Source organism: Triturus cristatus, chromosome 8, assembly GCF_964204655.1.
Source record: "Triturus cristatus chromosome 8, aTriCri1.1, whole genome shotgun sequence".
In the NCBI taxonomy this organism is placed as follows: Eukaryota; Metazoa; Chordata; class Amphibia; order Caudata; family Salamandridae; genus Triturus; species Triturus cristatus.
In genome coordinates this window covers 1,285,910,937-1,285,926,863 of record NC_140591.1, presented here as the reverse complement: position 1 = coordinate 1,285,926,863, position 15,927 = coordinate 1,285,910,937, and positions in this window count along the sequence as shown.

Genomic DNA, 15,927 nt, shown 5'->3' with positions numbered 1-15,927 from the left:
CTTAGAGAAAATTGGCTTTGGGTAAACTCACTTTAGTTATTCATCAGATAGAGTGTAATTCACATATTGGTTCAGCTCTTCAGAACAGCTTATACACTACTGGGCAGCACATCATCTGTCTTCAGCCATTGGCTTTGTTGCCAATGTTTGGATCTGCCTAGTAGATAACCACTGTTTTTTAAGATGTCTGGTAGTAGGCAGTATTTTGCCTGTTTTCTCTGCACCAAGAGGTGTCCACTCTCCAGGGATATTTCCTTTAGTTCATCCCTGAGCAGCTCATCTGCACTTGCAGACCAGTGCTGGTTGAGTAATGACAGTACCAGAAGCTTCACTGCCACTGCTACTGGACAACAAGTGTTTTATGCAGAGCACCAGGCATCTTTGCTACAAGTTTCACAATCATGCAACCATGTTGAACTGGTATTCTGCATACTCTGGAAAACCAATGTGAAGGTTTACTTTTTAATTTGTCTTTATTCCACATGTAGTTTAGAAATAATTATATGCTTCCCTTTATTACTGGGAACATGGGCAGTAAATTCATAATAGGAAATAATGGTTCCCTCAGAGAGAGCTTTCAGCCCGAGTTCTCTTGGCAAAACACATTTGAAGGATCACATTCACATTAGTCAATTTGTTTACTTAAATACACAGGTAGACAGCAAATCAACAATCAGGTACTCCAGAAACAAGTGCAGTGAGAAGAGATTGCTGGTGCTCAGGTGGCATTTACAAATAATAAAACACTGTTGGTTGGTAATGCAATTTTGGTACCACAGAACTTCTAAATAAAGTATATTGTACACAAACCCACAATTAATGGAAGACCACAGTGCACGACACCAACGTTTAGACCCCCAATAAAAGCTTCACTGGGGTCCTCATCAGAACAAGCAAAAGTGGAAGCAACCCTGGTAATGTGTCCAAAAATCCACCAACTTTCAGGATTTTGAAATACATCAAATGGAGAAAATGTGTATTCTCCTAAATAGCCTAAACCATCGATTGATCAGTGTAATGACCACCATTCCAGCAGCAGTGCGAGCACTCCTCCGTCTGCCAATGCAATCATTGCATTATCATTGCATTGTATTGGCAGGCAAAGGTATGCCCACACTGTTCCACATATAGTTGGCATATTTCTTTCCTTCTTTCTTTCTTTCTTTCCTTCTTTTTTTTCTTTGTTCGTTTCTTTCTTTCTTTGTTTTTCCTTCATATGCTTCCACCACAAAGAACACCACCACCTTTATATGGTCTCGCTTGACAGCATAGCTGTCCCCAGAAAAATCATGTGGGACTTACCAGGAGAGGTACTTTGGCTCCACCCACATGTGGGGAGCCAGGGTTATATGCTTTGACTGGGCATTGGTTGTGTGCTTCTACCAAAAATTGCTTGCCCTCCACACAGCTGAGACCATTTTGTTTGTCAAACTGACTGAGTTGAACCTTTGTGGCACACACTTAACATTATAATAGTAGGCACCTGGACACTTAGCTTGCCACTTGCCTGTGGCCTCCAGTTCCTGCTTGTTCCAGACTGATCCAGTGACACCGCAGCTGCCTGGGTTTTTCCACTGGCATTTTCCAGACCAGGTTTTCCCTCTCACCCTTCTTTCCACCAATAGGAGTCGCGTCCACCCCAGGACCTATTAATTCAGCCACAGCGTGACCGTGTGCAGCAGTTGTGCCACTGGGATGCCAAAGGTGTACGAAAGGCAAACCTGTCTGTGCCCGTCTGCACCTGGGCTTCACCCAGTGCCATGACCTCTAGCCCTCCCGCCCCTGAAAATACACCATCGCTGAGCTCTACACCTTCAACCCCGAACACCGCAATTAACACTGCCACTGTGCTGCCTCAGGCGACACCACCTGAACAAAAACACCATCTTGCAAGCACCCTTCTCAACACACACTGACTGTGCAAGCATTCTACTGGATTAAGAGACCTCATCCCCAACCTCGCAACCAACATCGTTTTCCTTACTGAGACCTAGCTCAGCCCCACATCCACCCAAAACATTGCCACAGCGATCCCCTATGGATATAAACCCACTCACCAAGACCGCACCAACAAGCCGGTAGGAGGAACAGCCATCATCCACAAAGAGACCATACAGTGTACCACCACCACTGACAACACCACCACCCCCATGGAACATTTCAACTTCAAACTCCACACAGATGACAAGACAACCATCAGATGAACCCTCGCATACCAACTCCCAGGCCTGCACTCCAGCTTCTGCAACACTATTGCAGACTTCATTGCGCCCCTGCCTTCAACACTATATCGTACCTACACTGATCGAAAGACTCCACCACATTTGCATCCAAGGGAATGTGCTCAGATGGATCATCCCTGGAAGAAACTAGAGGTTCCGCCTCCCACCTTTCACCTCTGAACACAAGGAGATTTCCCGTGGTGTCCCCCAGGGCTCATCTCTCAGCCCTCAGATCCCACAGCCTCAAAATAATTTCTTATGCAGATCACACCTAACATCCTCTCCCTCACCGATGACCCCACCACCATCAGAACCAACTTCCACAGATGCATGACAAACATCGCCGACTGGAAGAAGAATAACTGCCTGCAGCTGAACACAGACATGATGGATGTGCTGATTTTTGGCAACAGCAGCAACACATGGAACAACTCCTGGTGGCCATCAGACCTATGACCCACACCCACTCCCTCCAACCATGCCAGAAACCATTGAATCATCCTTGAAAACAAGCTCACCATAAGATCACAGATCAACGCCGTCTCCTCCGCCTTCTTCCTCACTATGCACATACTACGTGAGATCTTTAAGTGGCTACCCCTACACACGAGGCGTACCATGACACAAGCCCTCATCACCAGCCGACTGGACTATGGCAATGCACTCTGTGTAGGAATCACCGCACACCTCCTACAGAAATTTCAGACCATACAGAACACAGCAGCAAGACTCATCCTCGGCCTTCCCAGACAAACCTACATCACATCCTACCTCAACTCCACTGACTCTCCATACAGAAGAGATGCAAATTAAGTTGCTGACCAACGCACACAAGGCTCTACACAACCAAGGATCTGCCTACAATAGCCACCGCCTGAACTTCCACCAACCATTGAGAAGACTATGCTCCACCTCCCTTACATTTGCCCATGCTCCATGCATCTACCGAAGCAGAAGTGGAGGACGCTCGTTCTCCCATATCGCAGCAAAGACTTGGAACAGCCTCCCCATGTACCTCTGGACTACGACCTCACTTCTGGAATTCTGAATGGCCCTCAAGACCTGGCTGTTCGAAATAAACCTCAGGGACCTGCAAGGGCCTGGATACCCTACTGGGTGATAAGCTGAGCTTTTTAAGTACTGATTGATTATAGTGTCTTTGACCAGTACATAATTTGCTGGTCCTTTTTTTGTGAGTATAAATCTTGCTGTGCATGTGCTTTTCTATACAGGTGTACAAATCTGAAATGCTGCTTATTCACTGTATCTAAGGGAGGCATGAAATGGTGCTAACAGTGTCACATTTGTTCCTTGTCTCTGAGGGAAACTTGCATTCGCTCTGCAGTCACACACTTATCCCATGATCACTGGATTAAGAGACCTCATCTTCATTGGCATCAGTACATATTGAAGGAATGCAGTCATTAACTTACTTATTTTTTAGGACTGGCTTGAGAGTGCAAGTGTCACCTGGACTTTTAAGCCACACCAATATTATATTATTCTACAGTTCTTTGCTTCCACACAAATACTTATCCATTCCCATGCTATCTACTTGCAATGCTTCACATTACCATGCACTATTCCTTTAAAAGAACTATTGGCAATGCCAATGCTTATTTTTTAGAAGTCAAGTGGGACTTTTTTTATACCAACACTCTTCCTCACAAATTCCACAAAAGGCCAGGTTCACATAAGCCTACAGTAATTGTTCAAATTTGACTGATGGAAGATTAGATCGCCTCAGTGGACATTCAGTCTTCAGCGTGGCATACCTCAACAGTTTGGAAATGCATTTGTGGACCAATGTACCAGATACAACCCTGTGCCATCTATGACACCATCTGTTCCAACTCTGCGTCTTCTTAGTGAGCAGTGTACCTGTATGTGAGCAGTGTGATGGTATGGATGCAGTATATCCACCATGTTTTTTTTATTCATTGTGAGGGCATGCATGTGTGAATGCAGGATAAACATTGTCTTGTGTGTGTCCAGGGCATGTGGTCCACAGGTTGAAAGCTGTGACTGTGTGAGTGCAGAGTGAGGCATATGCTCATATGAGTGTGGCATGAAGGGTGTGCCTATGTGAGGGCAGCAGTCCGAGTGTGAGGTCCCTGCATATTATGTCTTTATGTGCATGCACTTTATAGGGGTAAAACCCTCTGGCTTTAGTAAAGCCTTTTAGGGTTGTGGCATTTATTTTCATAAGACAGTGCAAGGCATGAAAATCGAATAGTGAGTGTATAAGAATGGCAATGAGTTTTGATACTGAATTAGGTTTCTGGTTGGCAGTGGTATGCACCCTGCCTAAGCAGGAACCACAATCCTAGTCTGGGTAAATCAGATACACACTAAAAGATTACCTGTGCTCATCATCTAGTAGCTTGGCAAAGAACAGTCAGACTTATCTAAGGAGATAACATGTGTTAGACCTGGCACCTTGGCGTGGGTCTCCCCTCCATTTTTTGCTATTGCCTCGTGTGTTTTTGCTCGTGTTAGATGCTTTGGGCACTGTGCCACTGCTATCCAGTGCCACAGTGCAGGTGCTCCCTATTGTAAATTGATGTATGGATTAGTGATTCCATGATTGACTGATTTGGTTTACTTGTCAGACCCTAGTACAGTGCACCAGGAGTGCCATGGGCTGGTAATCCAAATGATGCTTGTGGGCTTGCAGCACTGGTTGTGCCACCCACAGAAGCAGCCTGTTAAAGTGTATCTAAGGCTTGCCATTGCAGAGCTACTGTGCAGTCTGGTACTGCCATGCGGACTGGGCAAGTGCACCCACTTGCCAGTCCCTAAACCTTCCCTTTTCTGCATATCAGACACCCCTATGGTAGGCCCAAGGGAAGCGGTGCATTGTAAGTATAAGGTAGGACATGCCCTGGTGTGTGTGGCATGTCCTAATAGTGAATTACAGCCATTTTCATTTTTCACTATTGCAAGGCTATCTGTTTCCCATAGGCCAGAATGGGCAGTTTGATTATTACATCCTATAATCCTAACTGACTCAGGGAACTAGGTAGATATTCGAGTTTAGTATGCCTGAACTCAGAATGATAAAATACATCTTTTAGTGAAGTTGGTTTTAACATTCTGTGTTTGAAAATACCACTTTTAGAAAGTAGGTATTTTCTTGTCTAACCATCCAAGCCTGCCTCTGCTAGGTTGTGTATTCCTTGTCTGGAGTTTGAGTGACAGGGGCTGGGGGATTCCAGGAGACAGGGTGAGTCAGTACAGGACTCAATAGAGAGATCTGGATGTAGATTGGTGGGAGGAGTTGTACCTGGGACCTGAATAGGGCTGTGCCTTCCCTCCACAATGCTGGATCCACCTCCTGTGGTGCATCTGATGTCCCTGGCCTGCACTGTGAAAGGAACGAAGGAGTCTTGTCAACAAAGTGCTCCAGGACAGACCAGAACTGCTTAGGACTAGGCAAAGGCCTCTCTGCCTTCAGAGAACAAAGAGAAACTGAGTATAAATATTGGGACCCAAACCCAAGAACTTTAGATCACTTTGGGAAACAAGAAGAAACCTTTGCTGAGGAGAGGAACCAGATAAACTGAGGAGTGACTATCCCTAAGCTGAAGTGCTGCTTGGGGGGGGGGGGGATTGGCCTGCAGTGGTTGCCTAACCTGCCAAAGAAAGGAAAGAGGAACTTTGTGTGTACTTTCATCAACTTGTAAAGGATCCCCAAGGGCTTGAGAGAGAGCTTGCCTCCTGCTAAAGTCTCAGGGACAACAGACTTCACCAAGCAGCTCCCCAAGAGTCTTTTGAAAAGTGCCTGCTGCTGTGCGAGGCCTGCGTGTCGCAAGGAACTGGAGGCGCGACTCACGATCAAGAAGTGTGTCGCCGCACTGCCGCTGTCGCCTCACAACACGAGAGCCACAGCATCACCGGGAAGCGTGTCGCATGGCTTGTCGCGGCTCGAAAGAATCGTTGAATCATCGCAGGGCCACCGAAGCGTCTCGCATCGCCAGAGAAGAGGATCAACATTGCATCAGACACCGCCGCATTACCGGGAAGTGTGTCGCAGGGCCTGTCATGGCTTGCATCTTTGTTGAAGCACCTCGCATCACCGGAGAAGAGGATCGACATCGCATCACACACCGCCGCATCACCGGGAAGCGTATCGCAGGGCCTGTCGCGGCTCGCATCATTGCCGAAGTGTCTCGCATCGCCGAAGAAGAGGATCGACGTCGCATCAGACGCCACCGCATCACCAAGAAGCGTGTTGCAGGGCCTATCGCGGTCCGCATTGTGTCGCATCAAGAAGAAGACGCCATCTTTGTCGCAGTGTACCGGATCTTCATCGCATCACTGCGTTGTGTGCCGCATCGCCATGGAAGCACAGTAAAAAACCGATGCATCAACTCCCCTCGCAGAGAAGTACCAACGCATCCCCAACACAGCAGTAGGGACCCGATGCATCATCGTTGTTGCGTGCAAGGATCCGACGCATCACCTTCCGTGCAACACTTTCGTTGTATAGCGTTACGCATCCTAAGGTACACTGAACTCAAAGTGTGGCATTTTAACATCTAAAGAGAACTAAGCTAATTCTACCATTTCAATTTCAGTATTTTGGATTTTTTGTCGTTTGTGGTCTTGTGTTAAGTCTGTATAAATAATACTTATTTTCAATATACAACTTGTGTGGTGTCCATCTGTAGTGTTGTCACTGAGTTACTGTATGTGTTCACAAATGCTTTACACAATGCCTCTGAGATAAGCCTGTCTGCTCGTACCAAGCTACCAAGGGGGTGAGCAGGGGTTATTTTAGGAGTGTACCCCCTTACCCTGACTAGACGCAAGGGCCCCTATTTGGTCAAAGGTACTTACCTCTGCCAACTAGAGACCCCCAAATCTAACAACATGTAAAGTATTTGTGCAGCACAACACACAGTAACACAAAAAAAGCACCACGGAAAGACTCCACACTGCTTTTGAAAAATTAACAATAATTTTATAAATAAATCAAGACTAAAACAACAAAAATCTAATAAGTAGTAGTCGAGATATGAATTTTTAAAGAATAAAAGTGTTTCTAGTACTTAGAAGAAATAAGCGCCTATGGGGGTTATCTAGTCGTGCTGGACTGGGACATAATCAAAAGTTCGGGATGACTGCGATGGAACAAAGGAGGGGTGCAGGAGCCACGCAGGCCCGGTGAATAGAGTGCGTTGCTCCTCGTTGCAACAGCGAGTGGCGCGTCAACGTTGATCCTGCAGTGATGGCAAATCGTTGGTTCCATAGATTAAGCACAGAAGCCAAAGGCTTTGGTTCCAATGAGAAATGCAAGATTTATCCGTGTGGTCGAGTGGATGCGTCAATCGCAGTTCTGATTCATTGGGTTCTTTAGGCGATGCGTTTATTCAGAGTGCGATGCGCCAAGTCTTCTCTTGCAACTGGGTCGATGCCCTGGTTCTGCTCCAAGCACACTGGAGATGCACTGATTTCTCTGGTGCAAGTATCTGGGTCCACTTCCAATAAACCAGGCGCAAGAGCAGGGGTAGAGACTTTGATTGCCATGAGTCTCAAGCTACAGAAGGCAAGCGAACCCACCATTGAAGATCACTTTGGTTCAAGGCAGAGTCCAGCTCTCCCTCAGCGGGTAAGAGATCAGTAGGCAGCAGCACATCACAGCAGAAAAGCAATCCTTCCAGGGCAGCAGTCCATCAGAATGACATTCCTTGTAGCAGCACATCACTCCTTCTTCCTGACAGAGTTTCTTTACAGGTCCAGAAGTGTCTGATGTGGTGGGGTCAGAGACCTAGTACTTATTCCCAGTTGTACCATTGAAGTGGGGGTTACGTCAAATAAGGTTATTGAAGTGCACACAGGTCCTTTCTTCCTAGCCCTGGCTCCAGACTCACTACAGGGGGGCAACCATCCTTTTGTGTTGGGACAGGACACTGCCTATTCAGGTGTGTCAGCTCCTCCTTCCCATCCTGCCTAGGATTAGCCATCAGGATGCCGATGGGCACTCATACACATGTAACCTTCCTTTATATAAGGCTGTCTAGAAAAAATGTGCAAAGTAAAGCTGTCACCCACCCCAGATGTGTATTGGAGACAGGCTGCAGGCACACAGAGCTTTAAGAGCAGAGAAATAACAACATTCTAAAAGTGGCATTTCTAAAATAGTAATGTTAAACCCAACTTTACCATTAAAGAGGATTTATCATTTCTTTTCCAAAGATATAAAAAATGATATAGCTACTCCTTCTCAATAAGGAGTTAGAGCTTCAACGTTTAGTAAGGAATTCCCAAAGTTAACCTATGGGAGGTGTAGGCCTCACAGTAGTGAAAACTAATTTAGGTGTTTTTCACCTGCAGGACATGCAAAACATAAAAGTACATGTTCTACCTTTTACTTACACTGTACCCTGCCCTATGGGCTACCAAGGGCTTACCTTATGGGTGACTTATGTGTAAGAAAAGGGGAGTTTAAGGCTTAGCAAGGAGGTTAACATGCCAAGTTAAAATGGCAGTAAACGGTAGTGGCAGGCCTGAGACATGTTTGAAGTACTACTTGTGTGGGCAGCACAATCAGTGCTGCAGACCCACTAGTAACATTGAATTTACAGACCCTGGGTATATGGTATACCACTCTACAAGGGACCTACACGTAAATTAAACATACCAATTGTGGATAAACCAATCTTACCATGTTTAGGGGGAAGCACATGCACTTTAGCACTGGTCAGCACTGGTAAAGAGTCAGAGTCCTAACGCCTGGGGGAAGACCGCCTTAAGGCTGACACGTCTAACAATTACTCTTTTTTAAAGATGGCCTGATATAGAATAGTTTTTCAAGTTAATATTTACATTGTTTTTCTGCCCCCTTGTTCTGCTTTGGAACACTCTGTGTATAACGTGATCCAATATGCAAAATTCCTGCTGAAGTCCAATTATTACAAATTGTTTAGTGCTGGGGCAAAATCTGTTTTGTGTAAATTGATGCGGTATAATTGAAATTCGCTGATTATCCCCTTTCATGGACGAATTAGATACTCATATCTAAATAGGACAATTCCATATTATTTTGCTGGTCCAATAATTATCAGAGAGAAAATAATTTGTTTGTGGCGGGATTGATTCACATGCAAAACAGATGGGTAGCGAAGGCTGCACCAGCTTTGCTTGTCCATCAGTTTTGTTTGTGTCTCAAAACGTGCCAAAATCTGAACACAGCTGAACTGAATGGAATTAAGCAGTGTAAATGTCACACGTTTAGTTTTAAATTTAGCAGCAAGGATGAAGAAAGAATGGACATTCCTATGGGCGCCAGTGTGATAATGTCAAACATGTCACAACTACAGGTAACGAGTTAACCCTTCAACTGAAAGGACATTGGAAAATGTGTCACGTGCAGTGTCTTATCCCGGTGAGAGTATAATGTAAGTATGCCTGGGAGCGTCCCTCTTTGTACTCGGAATGTTTGGGAGTGGGGAAGAGTTTTAATACATTCAGATAAAAACGCAACCGTGAAATACAGGAACTCGTGACAGGATACAATTTATGGCGATGGTGATGGCTCCACGCCAGCGCGCAAATGGTTAATTTTATGTCAGAATCCATGCATAATAAAAGGTACCTCCCGAGATCTGTAATGAGATGCTTTTCTGTATGTCAATGAATACAGAACAGAGCAGCAGACACCTTTTTATGAAGAGAAGGCAGAAGACGCACATAAAACTGACGAATGCCCGTGGAACAATTTGGCTTATGAAAACATACGAAGCTGACAAATGTCGCATCAAAGTTTCCTTTATGGGGCCATATGGGGGACGCGAGGGCAGCTGAAGACGTCGGCATGGGTGTTTTGTTTATGAAACGGTATGAGATATGCTAATGAGGAAGAGCCGAACATCTTTCTTCTGAAGATGTACCGAGAAAGATGACAAACACCAAATTAATTTTTCACTCACAATGTGATAAGGGGGAGTTAATACATGCAGGGAATGTGGCCTGCTTGTGTTCATGAAGCTGCGAGAACAGAATCAAACGCTTCACTTGCGAAGACGTGTGGAGATTAATCACACAGATAGCGGCCCAGTGAGCAGTTTAACACCAAAATGGCGCGTCAGTTTGTTTGACCTCCATTAGTGGACTCTTCTTTTTTGTGTTCTGTGCCGCGATCGCCGTCCCTTCTATCACCATTGTTTGATTTTCCTTAAAAATAGATGATGTGTTTCTCTAGCGCTAGTTATGCCTTTATGGGAGAGATTAGCTTCTGCCATTTGTTGCCATGGTAAATAACAATCCCCCTCAGAATTTTCAGTGCGATCTTCCATCCATTTGTAATGATCTAGCTGCCTCTGAAAACACGACCTTCATGAAAGAAGTAATTTCAAAGGTTTCTTTCTTTTATTTCCCACATCACGTTTAAAGTATAAAGGTTTTCCAGAAAGTGGACGCTGCTGCATTTTGGCGTCAAGTTATGTTTACTTTGTAAATCTGTTGGTATTCTTGTGGTTGATATTGTCATTTGCATTACTTCGGGTGCCTTTTTAACTTTCTTTGATCAGTGTTTTGGTTCACAGTAAGGTACCTGCATGTTTTGACTATTAACATCTGGGTTCTTGATGTGACATACATTTAGATCAGAGGCGCAACTAGAGCCAAATTTCGGGGGGGCCTAGGAAAAAATTTCGGGGGGGCTAATAGGCAGAGTGGATGTGCAGGAGCTCTAAGAAGGGGTGAAAAACAACAAAGCCTCATTACCAAGCAATTGGTCTTTTAAAGACCTGTGAAGTACTCGGGTGTGGCTGTGTGTGTCCCCAGGAAGCTATCTCAGCCCGTCCTGCCACACACGACGGGGTCAGGGGGCTGACGCCCAGTGTGCCCTATGGGCGTTGCGCGCCTGATTTAGATGAATGTACATGTTAAACTAGGAAATACAGACATAGGGGCAGATTTACAAGCCCCTTCAGGCACTTTAGCGTCACTTTTAACATGGGAAAAGTGACTCAAAAGTGGCGCAAGGGGCTTGTAAATCTGCCCCATAGCATGTAAAAATGTCTCCGTTTGTGTGCAGCCAATCCCATAGTATCCTAATAAATACAGGATGCTCTTCCAAGTGTAGACTGTGACCCTCTTACATTAACACTGAACTGGCAAAATGCCCTGTGTGTTCTGGGCATGAGGGCACTTGGCTGGCCGAATCTTTTTTTATTTTATTTTATTTTATTGTACTTGTAAAGCGCAACATTCATCCCAAGGGATATCATGGCTCTAGGCTAGTTCACCCTAATTGTGAAGACATTAGTCAAAGGCACCAGCAATTAAGTGCTGAACAGACATGTTTTCAGTTCCTTCCTAAACCCCATGTGGTCGTCAGTGAGGCGAAGGTCTTGAGGAAGTTTATTCCAAAAAACGGGCGCCTAGTATGATAAAGAGCGACCTCCAGCTCTGGCTTTCTTTATGCATCTAGTCAGGGCACAAGTCCTAAAAAAGAAGTGGGGGGACGCTCGAGTTAGGTTGTGTCAACGGAAGTGACGTCACAACAGGAATTGTCACGAAATTTGCTGGTCTCCGTCTGAAATGCGTGAATACATACAAGATACAAGTAGAAGTATAATACTTCAATAAGTGGCAGTCACTCAAAACACAAGAACACACTATACACAGGACCCATTCCTCGGATTACACGGTTATTACAGACTCGGGCCGTAGGCAGTACGGGCATCTGTCGGGGTCCCTAGAAGTGACATGCTCGGCGTGTTGATAGCGCAGCTCCTTGAAGCCTTGGCGCCTCGGCTTGGCTCTGAGAAAGGCTGGCAAGGGGAGGGCGCAAGGTGGAAGGGGAGATTATTCTGAGCCTCGGGTGCATTTGAAAGGCATTTATTCGCAGGTAGGTGCAGACTCGGATACCGGCTACATCTTTTGGGCAGGGGGGACGTAGTCCACCCGGTAACAACCCAGTAAAATAAGTGGGGGGACGCCGTCCACCCGCGTGGTACCCCGACTCGAGCCCTGCATCTAGTGTTATCAAGTGCGAGATTGCAAGACCTCAGTTCTTGTGTATGGACAAAAAGATTCAACTTTGTCCTGCAGGACTTTAGGGTCAAGCTTGTATAAGGATCTGTGCACATAGCACAATAGTTTGAACTTAGCCTTCGAAGCCGAGCTGTATTTATTCTTGTTTCAAACCAGCCTGGCTGCTGCATTTTGGGTCACCTGTAATCTAGAGAATGGGTAATCAGCCATACTGACATATAGCACATTCCCATAGTAAAGTTTGCTAGTTATCAAGGCCTGAACAATGGTTTTTCCCCAGTTGACCGGCATTAATATGAAAAGTATCCTTAATAGTTTTAGCATGTGTTAGACCTGGCCCTTTTGACAAGTAACTTTTTGCCTTTTGCCTCCTACTTTTCTGACCCTATTTTTGTTGCATTTAGGATTCTGGGCACTTTACCACTGCTGACCAGTGCTTAATTGCATAGGCTCTCTGTATAAGTTGTGACAATGATTGGTTGTCCATGATTGTCATATTTGATTTACTGGTAAGTCCCTAGTAAAGTGCACGGTGTGTGCCAGGGCCTGTAAATCAAATGGTACTAGTGGGCCTGCAGCACTGATTGTGCCACCCACATGAGTAGCCCTGTAAATGTTTATCAGACCTACCACTGTAGTGTCTGCGCACGCAGTTGTGAACTGCCATGTTGTCCTGGCGAGTGCGCCCATTTGCCAGGCCCAAACCTTCCCTTTCCGTACATCCAAGGCACCCCTAAGGTAGGCCCAAGGTACCCCCATGGGCAGGGTGCAGTGTATGTGAAAGGTAGGACATGTACTAGTGTGTGTGAGCTGTACTGTTAGTGAAATACTGTGTAATTCGTTTTTCACTGTTGAAAGCCTATCTGTCCCATAGGATTATCATTGGAGTTCCACTGTAAAATTTTTATGTCTTGCCTAGGTAGCGCGCATGCGCTACAGTAGGAGATGACCTTTAGAAATTGGTCAGCTCTTTTGAAGCACTCATGCTTGTGCTGGCATCCGCCTTGCAGGAGCGAGCAGCGGCGCGCGTACGCTGCCAGTACAAGCACGAGTGCTTGAAAAGAGCTGTTTGCATTTGCCTGCTCTTTTTTTCCCACAGCTTATCTTGCCGTCTCTTTACCATGCCGTCGCTTTGCCTTCGCTTTCTATTCTGAACATGTTTCTTTCCCTTAAAGCGCGCGCGCACACACCACTCGCGGGCTAGCAGAGACTGTTTTTCTGATTATGTCAAGAACCATAGCTCTTAACTCTCTTCATGCCCATGATCTTTCCGATTAACTCTTCGTTTTGTAGGTATTCCATGCTCTGAAAACTTGAATGTTATGTAACTTCACATTTGATCACCTTAAATAATCCTCAAACACTGACCGGAATGTACATTGTACAACTCTCACGAGTTTTATTTGCCTCGCCTCTTATAGCTGTTGCGCCACTGCTGTGGAAGATTTAAATAAATGACGCGCACAACGTGTTCAACTAACAATTAATGAACCATATCTATTTTTACAACACGAGCTGTGCTCTTTGAAGTTCTCGCTGGACACTCCCCTTTAAACTTTGTTAAAGGCTCAGATTTTTGCGGCAAACTTTTCAGCGATTTAATGTTTCGAATTTTAGTGGCCATTAGTGCCTTTTTTCATTGTCTTTCTCTCCACTGACTATTATGAAACCATAGCACCCTAAGGCGGTTTGTATGTTATGGGTTAAGGCAAGCAAATCCAAACTTGCTTCTAGGTGTTAGCAGTTTGCAGGTCTCATCTGCCCTCTTTATTCTGGTGCACTGAAAGATATGCCAACAAATGAGTATGAAAACCTGCCAAGATAAACACAAGTGTGCAAAAGTAGACACAATAACTAATGTTTATAGATTCATGACAAAATATGAATATCTATCATTTGGATAAGGAAACAGAAAGGGGCATAATATATTTAAAAGAAAAAGTTTATTTTTGTTATGCTAAAGTTTTCAAGGAAACTGGTTGGGAAAAATTAACATAGTGAGTCGGAGGAAAGAGAGTGCAGTTTGGAATGTCCTAGTTCACTATAGTTAACAAGCATTGGCAATGGCAATCAGTCTGTCTTTAACAGAATGCTGTATTCTAATGCGAAGTATTACAAGGGAGCGAGCAGCGGCGCACGCAGTGAGGCTTCTGCATTCCTGTGCCTGCCCCCACCATTTGTCTTGAGCGCATTGCGGCCGCTCTTCATTTACTTAAACGAACAAATGCTCAATGTTTGCACCCCCTCCCACTGATCTCTCCCACACAGCTGGTTGCACTTCTTTTTGTTTGCCAATTAGGAAGGCTCTCCTCCAGCAGAGCACATGCTCTGCTGCTGCTTCATCTTCACCCCCACCCTTTCATCTCCCTTCTTCCCCCGCCAGTCTGTGCTTGCCCTTGGGGAGAGGAGGTGGACGGTAGGTGGTCTACTCACTTATTTTGTGCATTGGGTGAGTCATGTGCTCTGGGGAAGGGAGCGGCAAGCAGCCGAGCCCAAAGCAGGGGCAGCGCCTCAGAGCAGGAGAGCTCAGCAAACGAGGGCAGCATGCAAGGCGAGGAGGCACCGTGCATAGCTCCCACTCAGTAAAGCAAATAGGTTTAAAAGCTTTACATTTAGCATACTGTCTTCCCCATATTTTACATCAAATCGAATCAGCCCCCTTTGCTTCAGCTATCTTCCGGGTATAATCAGTGGCGTAGCTAGGGGGGCGGTGGGGGCGGTCCGCCCCAGGTGGCACTATTTTGGGGGCGGACAAAGGCATTCAGATAAGGCTTGGCTTGCTTTCGTGGACGTTCGGGGACGGGCAGAGAAGGAATCGGACTCGGGCAATGTCCTCTTCTTTTCTGTGCTGGCAGCTGTCCCCCCCTCCCCTCCTATTATTCCCTCTCTTTCTGTCTTGCTCCTCACTTACTGAAAACCGTAACTTGAAGAAACGGTTCACAATCTCTTTCCTTCTTTCATTTAGTTGCTTCCCTGTGAAATGGATCCAAAAAAGAAAAACACTCTTGCGGGAAATGCCCTTTTGTCTGACATTTTTCTATTCCAAAGTGCAGCGGGATGGAGAGAAATAGAAGGTTTTCAATATGAAAAATAAATTCATAACTAAATAAAGCAAGACAGAGTGGTTGCAAAGTGGCCTGATTGGTTTTATTCACATCCAAACACATCAGCCTCACTTTACAGACTTTGCAGTGAAGCGCTACTTTTGTTTTCTCGTCTTTCTTTGAACAGCATTGTTGTCCCCAGGTGGGGAAGTGCACCATTCCCATATGGACTGCAATACCTGGTTGATGGGTGGATTGGAAAACAAAATGTGTACCATGGCTCTGTTTATGGATGTGGTCTTTTTAAACCATACTGCTTACGTTTATTAAGGATATAAGCAATGGACATTGAAACGGTTCCCTTCAGGGCCCTGTAGTCATGTCCTTAACTTTTCAGGTAAAACCACTCGCTGAATTCTGAATAGTGAGTGAGAGATCTTTAAGGTAACCATGTTGTTTCTGCTTACATTTCACATGCTTTATTAATCTTGCATTCCCTATGAGTGTTTGCTTTTACTTTTTTTTTTTTAGGCAGCATATTACTCTTATCAATTGCATAATTTGAATTGAGCCACATACAAGTGTTTATAGCGGGCACAATTAGGTTATAGCTGAAGGCAGTGCGAGTTTCTCTCAGTGGGGCAGTATGGTGTTCA